We start from the raw sequence: 12267 nt of genomic DNA, 5'->3' as shown, positions 1-12267 counted from the left end.
CCTTAAAGGGTAGTAAGGGGGCCCCACTGTACAGGACCACTTTAAAGGGAACCTATTAGGTCAAATTAGGACAATAAACTACCCACAGGTCCTTATGGTCCGGGGCTTTAGTGTCCCAAATCGTTCTGTATAAAATCCCGCCCACATTTAAAAAAATAACCCTTTCTTCTTACCTAGAGAGGAGTCCGATGAGTCTCAAGAAAAGAAAAGCTCATAGGGGATGGGGTTTAATACATAAAAAGGAATGATACTTACCTGCCTATGGTCCACATTCTGCCCAATTCAAAAGTGCATGGGGTCATGTGACTGTTGCAGCCGATCCCTGGACTCAGTGGCCATATGTTGGGTACTGGGAATTTGAAGCTTCTGGGTCACAAATCAAAATATGTAATTGGTCCTCTAGTTATCTTGTACCATTTAGAATAGAGGTAAATTTTATGTGAAAGAGGGACCTTTGAGGACGCCTTAAGGTACTGGGTGCAATAGCAACTGCTACCCTGCACCTCCTACAGGTATGCCTCTCAGCACCAGTACCATACCTCCCAACTTTCAAAGGACAGAATGAGTCACCAAATGCATGGGGCACGTTGAAAATTTAGCCCCACCCACTTCTACGTTGACTCCTCCTATTCTCATCTATTTTTCCATGTGTCCCTACACATTATAATGCTCCTACAGTCACCCAAACATTATATGTCCCCACATTATAATGTTCTCCTACAACTGACCCACATTATTAACCCCTTAGTGACCAGCCTGTTTTGGACCTTAATGACCAACCAAAATTTTGGAAATTTGCCCTGTGTGACTTTCAATGAATAATTCTGTAACAGTATAGCGCATCCAAGCGATTCTGATATTATTTTTTCGTGACATGTTGTACTTTACTGAGAAGGTAAAATTAGACTGATATAACTTGTGTATATTTATTTAAAAACTTGCAAATGCTGAAAATTTTTCAATGTTTTCCACTTTCAGCTGCGATATCTCACATATACACAATAATACAGGGCAATAAAGTTAGTAATTATATATTTATGAATGTTCTTTTTGTGTTTCAAGCATATTTGAAATAATTTTAACATATTTGAGTAACTTAGACAATTTAGAAGTTTATCAAGTTTATAAGCAAATTTTGGAAATTTGGAGTTTGTGATTTTTTCTTGTACCAAGCTCTGTTTGCAGACAGGAATAGGTGGCATAATGACAGAACCTCCCACTAAATGACCCAATTTGTAAAACTAGACCCCTTCAGGTATCTTTGAGGGGTATAGTGAGCATTTTGATCAAACAAATATTGTTTTACAAGAATTATTACAAATGATGAAAAAAATTACATTTTCATTTTCTGCAAATATGTGTCATTTTAAAGCCAGTTTTTTTTGCACACAACACATCAAAAGGAAGAAACACACCCCAAAATATATCACCCCACTTCTCCTGTGTTAAAAAATGTACGCTTTGTGGCCTTAGTCCTATGTACACACATACAGTAGGGCCCAAGAGGTACGGGGGGCCAAATGGATTGCAAAACACAAATTTTGCTTGCAGATATTTTAGGCCCATTGCACATTTGAACAAGATTTCAGTTACCAAAGCAATTTAAACCCCCCATAAATGACCCCATTTTATAAACTAGACCCCTTAATTTATTCATTGAGGGGTATAGTGAGTACTTTGACCCCATAAGTTTTGAGAAAATTAGCGTCAAACAAAAAAAAATCATATTTTTTTTTTACACAAAAGTGTCATTTTATAGGCAGTTTTTTTGCACATAACACATGAAAATGAAGAAAAACACTCCAAAGTAGATGACTCCATTTCTCCTGTGTTCAAACATGTACACTTTGTGGCCTTAATTCTATGTACGGACGCACGGTAGGGCCCAAAAAGAAGGGAGCACCAACTGGATTTCAAGACACAATTTTTGCTTGCAGATATTTTAGGCCCATTGCACATTCAAACAAGATTTGAGTTACCAAAACAATTGAAACCCCCCCATAAATGACCCCATTTTATAAACTACGCCCCTTGAGGTATTCATTGAGGGGTATAGTGAGTATTTTGACCCCATAAGTTTTAAAGGAATTTGTGTCAAGCAAAAAATTCTCATAGTTTTTACTCAAAAGAGTCATTTTAAAGGCAGGTTTTTTTGCACACAAGGCATGAAAATAAAGAAAAACACTCCAAAATAGATGGCCCCATTTCTCCCGTATTCAAAAATGTACACTTTGTGGCCTTAATCCTATGTACGGACGCACGGTAGGGCCCAAAAAGATGGGAGCACCAACTGGATTTCAAGAAACAAATTTTGTTTGCAGACATTTCAGGCCCATTGCACATTCAAACAAGATTTGAGTTACCAAAATAATTGAAACCCCCATAAATGACCCCATTTTATAAACTAGACCCCTTAAGGTATTCATTGAGGGGTATAGTGAGTATTTTGACCCTATAGCCGTTTCACAGATTTTACTAACCTTGGGATGTGTAGGTTAAAAATTACTAAAATGTTCCTTTATCCCCAAAGTTTTCATTTTCACAAGGGCTTAAAAGAGAAAAAGCCCCCCCCCCCAGTTTGTTACACAATTTCTCCTGAACACGGCAATACCCCATATGTGGTCAAAATCTGCTGTATGGGAACATGGTGAGACTCAGAATGGAAAGAGCGCTATTTGGGTTTTGGAGGGCAGATATTGCTGGAATAGTTTTCAGGTGCCTTGTCGCATTTGCTGAGCCCCTAAAGTATCAATACAATGGAAACCCCTCAAAAGTGACCCCATTTTAGAAACTACACCCATCAAAGAATGTATCAAGGGGTAATATGATTTTGAGACTAAAAATGCTTCCCAAAAATTGAAAATTGAAATTTTTAAAGAAATGTGCCATTTCGGTGCCCAATACGTTGCACCCACTTTGTATTGTCAGAGACCTGCACTCCTAAAACTATTAAGAGACCATTCCGAGGGGCAAAAAATTATATATGTGGGTTTAAACTGCTGCTTGGGCACACAGCAGGGCGCAGAAGGGAAGGAGCACTGCGCTTTATAGCTTTTGGGGTGCAGATTTAGAGGGACTTCCTGGGTGCCATATTGTTTTTGCAGAGCCCTGGAGGTGCCAGTAAACTGGAATTCCCCAAGAAGTGACCCCATTTTGTAAGGGCAATTTTAGGGTCTCTACAAAAGTGTCATGGCATCCAAAAAACAAACTGTCTAATTCTGTGCTCCAAAAACCAAATAAGCCTTCTTTCCTTCTGTATCCAGCTGGGCCCCAATATCAGTTTATACCCACATATGACATTACATACGTTATCCCGGGTACACCAGTGTCATACATGTGCCCTAATATCAGTTTTATACCCACATATGACATTACATACGTTATCCTGGGTACACCAGTGTCATACATGTGGCATAAACTACAGTTTGGGCACACAGCAGGGCGCAGAAGGGAAGGAGCGCAATGCGGCTTTTGGAGCACAGATTTGGATGTTTGGTATCTGGACGCCATGTCATGTTTGTAGAGCCTGTAAGGTACCGGAAAAGTGGATTCCCCAAAGGAGTGACCCCAGTTTGAAAACTGCACCCCTCAAAGAATTTATCAGGGGGTGTAGTGAGTATTAGTATCCCAGACGTGACTTCACAGCGGATGGTGAAGAGGGAATATATAAGCGGTGCGGAGGACATTGCAAACATCAAATTCCCTACTGTACCCCTAGTAGCTCCTATGATTGGGGGAGTCACTCTGGGGGTCACTTTGGGGGTCACATCTGGTGTCTGTTCGCTCATAAGCTGTAAATCTGGGATGTCCCCTGATATCCGCTCGCACAGCCTATATATTCCCTACCTGACGCAGCCAGTCGTGTTCTAATGATTTGGCGATTTTTGCAGGTTTTTGTCCTCGCATTACTAGATGCTATATTTTCTTTATTTTTCTGGTGACGTGGCCATATAAGGGCTTGTTGTTTGCGGGATGAGATGCATTTTGTAATGACACCATTTTTGGGTGCCTACAACTTATTTAAAACATTTTATTAACTCTTTTTTGCTGGATTAAAAAAAATAAAAATAAATCAATTCTGGCATTGTGTTTTACCTTTTAAGTTTTTCGCCATGCAGCGTACAGTATAAGTAACATTCTGCGGGTCGGTACGGTTACGCCGATATCTCATTTATATTATTTTTTTATGTGTTACTAGTTCTGCAGAACAAAAACACATTTGGGAACATAAATCAATGTTTTTTGTATCGCCATCTTCTAAGAGGTGTAACATTTTTATTTTTCGGTTGGCATTGTTGGTTGGAGGCTTATTTTTTGCGTTAGAACCAGAACATACCTCCCACTGACCGGGACTGTGAGATGCAACCCACAATCCGGAATGTCACAGTAATGGGATAATGTACACAGTGATGTCATGATACAGAAATAATACACAGTGATGTCACATGTCAAGATGGAGGAGAGAAGGAACTATTTTCAGGGTGATTGAAGAATACAGATGGCCGCTCTGACTATGAATAGAAGCCAGGTTACTTAGTGTACAGTATAAGGGGCAGTGACAGGAATGTTTATCCTAGTTACTCACACTCACATCTTCCAGTTCAGATGGTTTGATAGCTACAGATTTTTATGGAAATAGATTGATATTACATTTTAGTGAATAGCATTTCATGTAACCCCATTACAGTGGCAGAACTGTATATATGGCATTACATGAACACAACATATCTTGTATCACTTATATATCCTTATACAATATCTTTCTTTTCAGGAGCCAGCGAAGCTAAGAAGACATGGAGCACCTACCAGAGGACGAGGAGATCTACGACGTCCCGACCATGATGGCATCGGCACTGCTGGCCGGATTCACCTCTAATGTCGGTGTCAGAGTCGTTTATCTGTAGCTTTTACTTTCTGTCTATTTATAACATTGAACTCATACAACACGTCTACACTACACGGAATCCAGAAGTACATGAAAACCTCTTTAAGACCACCCAAAACTGCACTGAAAAGTGATCTTCTAGAAGAGGGGTCTTCTTAAAGTAGGATGTAATGTATATACTAGAAGGTAATATCTGTCACAAGACGTCTGGTGTGAAGAAGTCTTCTCATAGAGGTCTAAGAGAGTTGTAGAGACAGCCGAGGCAGTGACACTGTTATGTCCCATGTACACGGCCGAGTGTGCCGTCCGAGGGGCTTCCTATGGTCTGTTACGTTCAGATGATTATAGGGCAAGTCCTGTCCTTCTCTGTGACATCAGAATGGAACTAAACCCCTCTGTGAAATCACTGAAGGACAGAAGGTGCTCGGATGTCTTCCCAATGTTATCCCAGTGTATTCCGCTATATATCAGCCAACCCTAGGCCTACACCCTTAGCTGTCTGCATGAGGTCTAAGACTTCAGAAGAAAAGGCCACAAACATACAATGTCACCCCTCTACGTCTGTCTCATTGTAAAGAACACTCAAATGGCCATGAAGGATGGTGGGTGGTGGAAGCCCCAGTGCATGCGCTCTATGTCTCCTCCCTATACTGTGGCCTTGTCTCTCTTTACTTACATTCAGTACTTTGATAACCAGAACATTATGTATTTGTGCCCACTTTTGTAAATGAAATTCAGGACAACTAAATATCGGACATTTTCTTGTAGCCTCCTCCACTTTTCATCACGGAGCACATCATGTGGAGAGCCGAGGACAACGTAAGTGTAGAAAACCCATTTACATACAATTTATCCCGACATGAACAAAATGCCTTCCACAATACATTACATTTCATGCATATTTTAAAGAGGACCTTTCATCACTTGGGGCACATGCGGTTTTACATAAATTCGGCTTTTGCGTTATGTGCTTTCAGTGAAGATCTATCGGTGCCGGTACCGTAGCTCTTCACCCTCAGAAGGGCGTTTCTGACAGTCAGTCAGGAACGCCCTTCATCACAGCCGCGCCTATAGCACTGTACAGTGAGAGCGGTGAGGAACACCCCCCACCCCCACCCCCCAGTACTCGTCCATGGACGAGTACTATCAGGAGGGGAGGGGTGACCCCAGTGAAGAGCTACGGTACCGGCACAGATCGTGAAAGCCGAAAGTGTACTGAAATTATGTAAAACCGCATGTGCCCCAAGTGATGAAAGGTCCTCTTTAATAAATAAAATCTTTTATGAGGTTAAAATATAATCCAGCATAGATTTATCTAGAAATTGTATCAGTCTTCTGGCACAGGGTATAGTAGGACTGTATAGCCGAGACATCCCCGACCATCTTCATTCCCGACTGCTATGGACGCTTTTTCTTTAACAATGAATGTGCTGAAAAAACAGAATAAAGTAGTGCATGGATTTGGCTCAAAACACCCATGTGCCAAAAAATAAGTGTAACCTAATCCCCCTGATGTGGTCTCTTTCCAGCTCTTCAGGACTCATCAGGAGGAGGGAGAATTCACCATTCATCAGGTGAGAACCTCATTCACATTTACACCTTCTTTACATGTATGTACAGGTATGAAGTCTTGTTGTGTTACATGTATGTACAGGTATGAAGTCTTGTTGTGTTACATGTATGTACAGGTATGAAGACTTGTTGTGTTACATGTATGTACAGGTATGAAGCCTTGTTGTGTTACATGTATGTACAGGTATGAAGCCATGTTGTGTTACATGTACAGGTATGAAGTCTTGTTGTGTTACATGTATGTACAGATATGAAGTCTTGTTGTGTTACATGTATGTACAGGTATGAAGTCTTGTTGTGTTACATGTATGTACAGGTATGAAGCATTGTTGTGTTACATGTATGTACAGGTATGAAGCCTTGTTGTGTTACATGTATGTACAGGTATGAAGTCTTGTTGTGTTACATGTAACAACTTACTGCTGCACGTGACAAGACTTCTGTCATATGGTCATACTGTGAGTATCAGGGGATAGATGTGAACAAGCCTTTACCTGCTATAAGACTCCCTGAACACCAGTGTTTTATGGTTTCCTATGTCTATATTATCTATATCCATATCTATATCTAGAACTTGAGTAGATGAAAGTGACTCTAATATTATATTATTACTATATTCTTATGACAGGCAAGACTCGCCCAACTCCGGATCACCGTGAGCTACGTAAGTGATATCAGCAAATCATCATAACATAGGACATAATGTGTGGGGCAACATGGTGGCTCAGTGGTTAGCACTTCAGCCTTGCAGCACTTGAGTCCTGGGTTCAAATCCCACCAGGAGCAACATCTGCAAGGAGTTTGTATGTTCTCCCCGTGTTTGCTTGGATTTCCTCCCGTTCTTTAACGACATACTTAAATGAAAAAAAAAGTACATTGTGATCCCTATATGGGGCTCACAATCTACATTAAAAAAAGAAATAAAAAAAAACATAGGACATAATATTATATAATTTTCAGATTTGTCACATACATGTCTATATCTGATATTCCAGAAAATCCCCCTCACTGCCCCCTCCCCACATAAGACAATATCATACAGTTGTGTTAGCTATTGTGCTGTATTGTAGCGCTCTATAGAGATTGTCATCATACACATCAGTCACTGCCCAAAATGGGGCTCACTATATAATGTCCCTATATCACACACATATACAATAGGGTCAGTTTTATAGGAATATCAGTATATTGTGGAGTGTAGAGGAAACTCATGTAAAGACCAGAGAACAGACAAACTCTATGCACATGTTGTACTTGGTTGGATCCAGAACTTCTTAGGTTTAATATGATATTTATCTCTTTACTTCTCCAAGGATGAAGATGGCGATGAAGACTCTGAAGACGGGGTAAGAGCCTTGTACATATAGACTGTAATACATACATGTGACCACAGCCCAGAAGATCTCAGAGTCTATAATTCTGCAGATTTTTCTTATTCTGGGATTCCACATGTTACTGACTGATCACATCCAGATCCTGACACATAACATGTCATTCCATTACACCAGCACCAGAGATCCTCTATAGAGCGGGATCTTCTCACCATCTCTTATAGATCCACTAGATTACTACACATGCTAATAATATTACATGGCACAGAAAACTAACCATTACCTGATCTATTGCAGCCAATCTACATAAAGCTCGATGACGGCATCAGGATCCCCGAGGAGGACGATGTAAGTGATGTCACCACATAGTCATATTATATCATAGACATCCATCATTTATCTTCACATTCATCTGAAATAAAAGGATTTATATTCATCTGTGACTTTGTTTCCTTTATAGGAACCAGCGATGGAGACATCTGTAGAGTCGTCAGAGGAAGAGCCTGAAGAACAGGAAGAGGAGACAGCGGAAGAGCAGACTGCAGCAGAGATAGAGGAGGAAGAACCTGAAGAACAAAAAGAGGAGATAGAGGAAGAGCAGACTGCAGCAGAGATAGAGGAGGAAGAGACAGATGAAGAGCAGACTGCAGCAGAGATAGAGGAAGAAGAGACAGAGGAAGAACAGACTGCAGCAGAGACAGAGGAGGAAGAGCAGACTGCAGCAGAGACAGAGGAAGAAGAGGAGACAACATCTTGCTGCTCCTGGTCCTGCATTCCTGTGAGGAGGATTATCAGTAATGTAAGGGCCAGGATCGCCTCCTTCTTTCGTCTCTAGGTAAGTATAGGTAAGAAATAGTCTTAATAAAGTGCTACAACTAGAAATAGTATAAGAATGTATAACATAGTATTAGGACGTAGAGTGATAATAGCTAAGTATAGGCATAGAAAAAAAAAATCCCAAAAAAAAATCCAAAAAAAATAAGTATAAACTTAAGTTTAATATGAAGTAATATTTCTGAATATAAGTTATGTAAGAGTATCATATTTATTATATAAGTACTATAATAGTAATAATAATAATAAGAGTAATATAAAATGAACATAAAAATAGGTATAAAATATCATAAGAATGTTATGAATTTATAATGTCCTCTATAGGCTGAGAGAAGGATAAGATAAGATCATTATAGCGATAGGAATGAAAATAACAAAAAAATCCAAAAAAAAATAAGATAAGAATAGAAATGTGAGATAAGTATAATAGTTACTTATAGATAATATACAAGATTAGTATAGAATAAAGAATAAGCTTACTATAGGTATAGTCTTGAACAATAGTATGTAATGTAATGAAAACATAAAAAAGCAAAATATAAGTGTAAGGGGGCGTTCACACTACCGTCTGTGTCCGACAGGTAGTGTCCGCTCCTAGTGTCCGTTCAAAATCTGTCACGGACATTAGGAGCGGACACTAGCTGTGTCTGTGACACTTGTCAGTCATTTAAATGGGCATCGGGTGCGTTCTTTTGCACTCCGTGCCCTTCCTTCACTGTCCGCTTGTAAACATGTCCGACTTTTCAAGCGGACAGAACATCTTTACATGCGGACAGTGAAGGAAGGGTACGGAGTGCAAAAGAACGCACCCGATCGCCATTTAAGTGAATGACAAGTGTCACAGACACAGCTAGTGTCCGCTCCTAATGTCCGTGACAGATTTTGAACGGACACTAGGAGCGGACACTACCTGTCGGACACTACGGTAGTGTGAACGCCCCCTAAGATAAGTAAGGTGTAGAACTATAGAGAGAATAAGCTATATAGTACAGGAGAAAGATTAGTATATGGGTAGTAATATTGAATAGTCTAAGGTTAAAAAATTAAAAGCAAAAAGTAGGCGTATAAGTATACAATAGAGTGATAGAGATTATATATAAAGTAATATATATACTACAGGAATAAGATTAGTATAAGTGTGGTCATAAAGTATAATATAAAGGTAATAAAAAAAATCAAAAAAATTAATTATAAGTGTATACGTTTAATATGTATTATAGATATAAGAGAAGATATAATATATAGGTTTGATATATATATTATAGGTATAAGAGAAGATATAAGTTATACGTTTAATATACAGTATATTATAGATATATGTGATAAGCTACTAAAAGAACAATATTAGATATTATTAGGATATGATAAGTATATAATAGAAACAAATAATAGGTGTAAGATAATAATACTGTAAGTATAGTTAAAAATATAGTAGAAAACATGTTAGATATAAGACTGCTTAGATATAAGGTATACATGGTACAGGGCCCCATCCAGTGTCATCACTGCAGTGAACCAGGGAGTAGCCGATCGCCAGGACTTGGGGTCAGGAAGGAATTTTTTCCCCCTTATATGGGGGTTCTTTTCGCCTTCCTCTGGTTCACACTATTTTATGCAGATAATCTCTAAATTGTACTGGATGGATAAAATTTCTAGGGATTTATTATAGTAATAAACATAGTTAAATCTATTCATTGTGTCCGTGTCCTCTTTACTGTGTTGTGTCGTTCTTTCTGAAAAAGCTTGACCCCCAACCGTAATGGCCCCAGACCTCACAGACCCTACGACATGAAGATTATAGGGGCCCTTTAGTTTCAAAATACTTACATAGAAGTAGTTAGCAGTTATTCGCAAAAACCTGTGACCATAGGTAATAGTCACAGGTGACCTCCTACCCTCCCTGCAAAGGCCATGATTCTGATTGTTAATAAGGGGCACATGTTTGGAAAACTGATATTCCTAGCATTTGGAGAATCCAGAAGATTGGTGTTTGGGGACATAGAACCCCAAAAATGAAGCAGGTCCAGAAGTACAAACTTTTATTTCTCAAGTGTGTATAATGATATACAGAGGATACGTGACACTTTCATATACAACATAAAACATTATCTATCACCTCTGATGCCTTGTATTTACTCAGTATGGGCCTGTAAGCAGACAGCTAAAGTTACTAGGAAGTGAGCTGGATGAAGGTGCTGGCCCTTCAGTTAGGATGCGTTCACATATGTCCGGAGCATCTGTCAGTTTCCATCCGGCGTGGTGCACACGCGCCTACAAATCCTGGAGCGCAGCGTTAAAGCAGGAGCTGAGCTGTGACAGCTCCTGCTTTAAATGCATATGTATTCACCGTTGTGTCAGGTCCGGGCTGCGCCGCGGGGCCCCGCTGGGTGCGTGGCCCCGGGCGGTTGCCTGGTTCTGGATCCACCCCTGGGCTGTGGAGACAGGCTGCTCCTTCTAAGGGTGGCATTTCAATTGTTTATACCTTTCTCTCTACTCTCTCTGAGCGAGTCAAATCTCTATGCCTTACCAGATGCCTGAATAGTATGAAGCCTGTGGGTTTGTCAAACGGGTGTCAAAGGGTGCGGCGCACTGGGAGACAGCTCAGAAGATCCTATTACGTTGGTATAGATCTCCTAGACAGTTGGCACATATTGATGCCTCATTCTCGAAACTCTGCTGGAAGGGATGCGGTCGCAAAGGAACCCTTCTACATATGTGGTGGGAATGTCCCCCGGTCCATACCTTTTGGACCGCTGTCTTCCATTTCATGTCCTCTGTAGCTGGTCTCCCTATTTCTCCCTCCCCGGGGTTGGCACTCTGTTTTTTGGACACTGGATCTTTTCCCACAGGCATGCATGTGGTGTTGGGTCAAATCCTGCTAGCAGCTAGAGCTATGATAGTGAGGCAGTGGAAGTTTACTCCTTGCTTGACAATCAGTGGGCTTACTTGTCATGTGGACCTCGCTTTCACCCTGGAGTGGATGCTGGCCACCAAAAACCACACTTTTCCTAGCTTTCGCTCCAGGTGGGCCCTCTGGTTCTCCTTTATGGAGGACAGGGGAGATCCCCCTGCCCGAACCTCACTCTCTTCCCCTAGTGCATCCCAGTAGTGCGCTCCACATTTTGGCTCTCGCTACTGCTAATGTTGTTCCTGTTCTTTTCCCTCCATGGACCATGTGTGTTTGTGTATGTATTTGTATGCTGCCCTCCTTACCTCACTTATTAGCAATGCACCATCTTGCTCTGAGCATGCGGTATTCTCTGTCATCAGATAGTTGCTGATTTCAACGAGCCAAATTTGTTCTTTATATTTCTGTTTTTCCATTGTCTTGTGCTCCCTAGTCCACATTCTCTCCTTGCCCTTTTTGCCACCCCCCCCCCTTCTTCCCCATCCCCCTATGTTGTCCTGGCGTCTACTCGAATCATCATCAGTTGTCGTTTTATACTACTGTGTTTGACGACTAGTATTGTACAACCTGCATAGACCGCTGTCTTCTGTATGTTGCTACTTTGAACTTATTGCTGGTTTTTTGTATGTATTGAAAAATTTTCTGAAATAAAAACTAAATTTCCTAAAATTAGCCACAACTACTTAGACTACAACGAACACAGACACAGGACTATTATGGTATAAAAAATTACGATG

General features: G+C 40.4%; 1 long non-coding RNA gene across 1 annotated transcript; it reads left to right on the top strand.

Moving 5' to 3' along the window:
- Positions 1 to 7770: 7770 nt before the first annotated feature.
- On the top strand, positions 7771 to 8314 carry LOC142212555 (uncharacterized). Its single transcript, XR_012717200.1, has 3 exons — positions 7771 to 7803; positions 8086 to 8136; positions 8249 to 8314. It is a non-coding gene; the product is annotated as an uncharacterized LOC142212555 (long non-coding RNA).
- The last annotated feature ends 3953 nt before the right edge of the window (positions 8315 to 12267 follow it).

The sequence above is a fragment of the Leptodactylus fuscus genome, chromosome 7, assembly GCF_031893055.1.
Source record: "Leptodactylus fuscus isolate aLepFus1 chromosome 7, aLepFus1.hap2, whole genome shotgun sequence".
NCBI classification, from domain to species: domain Eukaryota; kingdom Metazoa; phylum Chordata; class Amphibia; order Anura; family Leptodactylidae; genus Leptodactylus; species Leptodactylus fuscus.
This window is presented reverse-complemented; position numbering and strand designations above follow the sequence as displayed.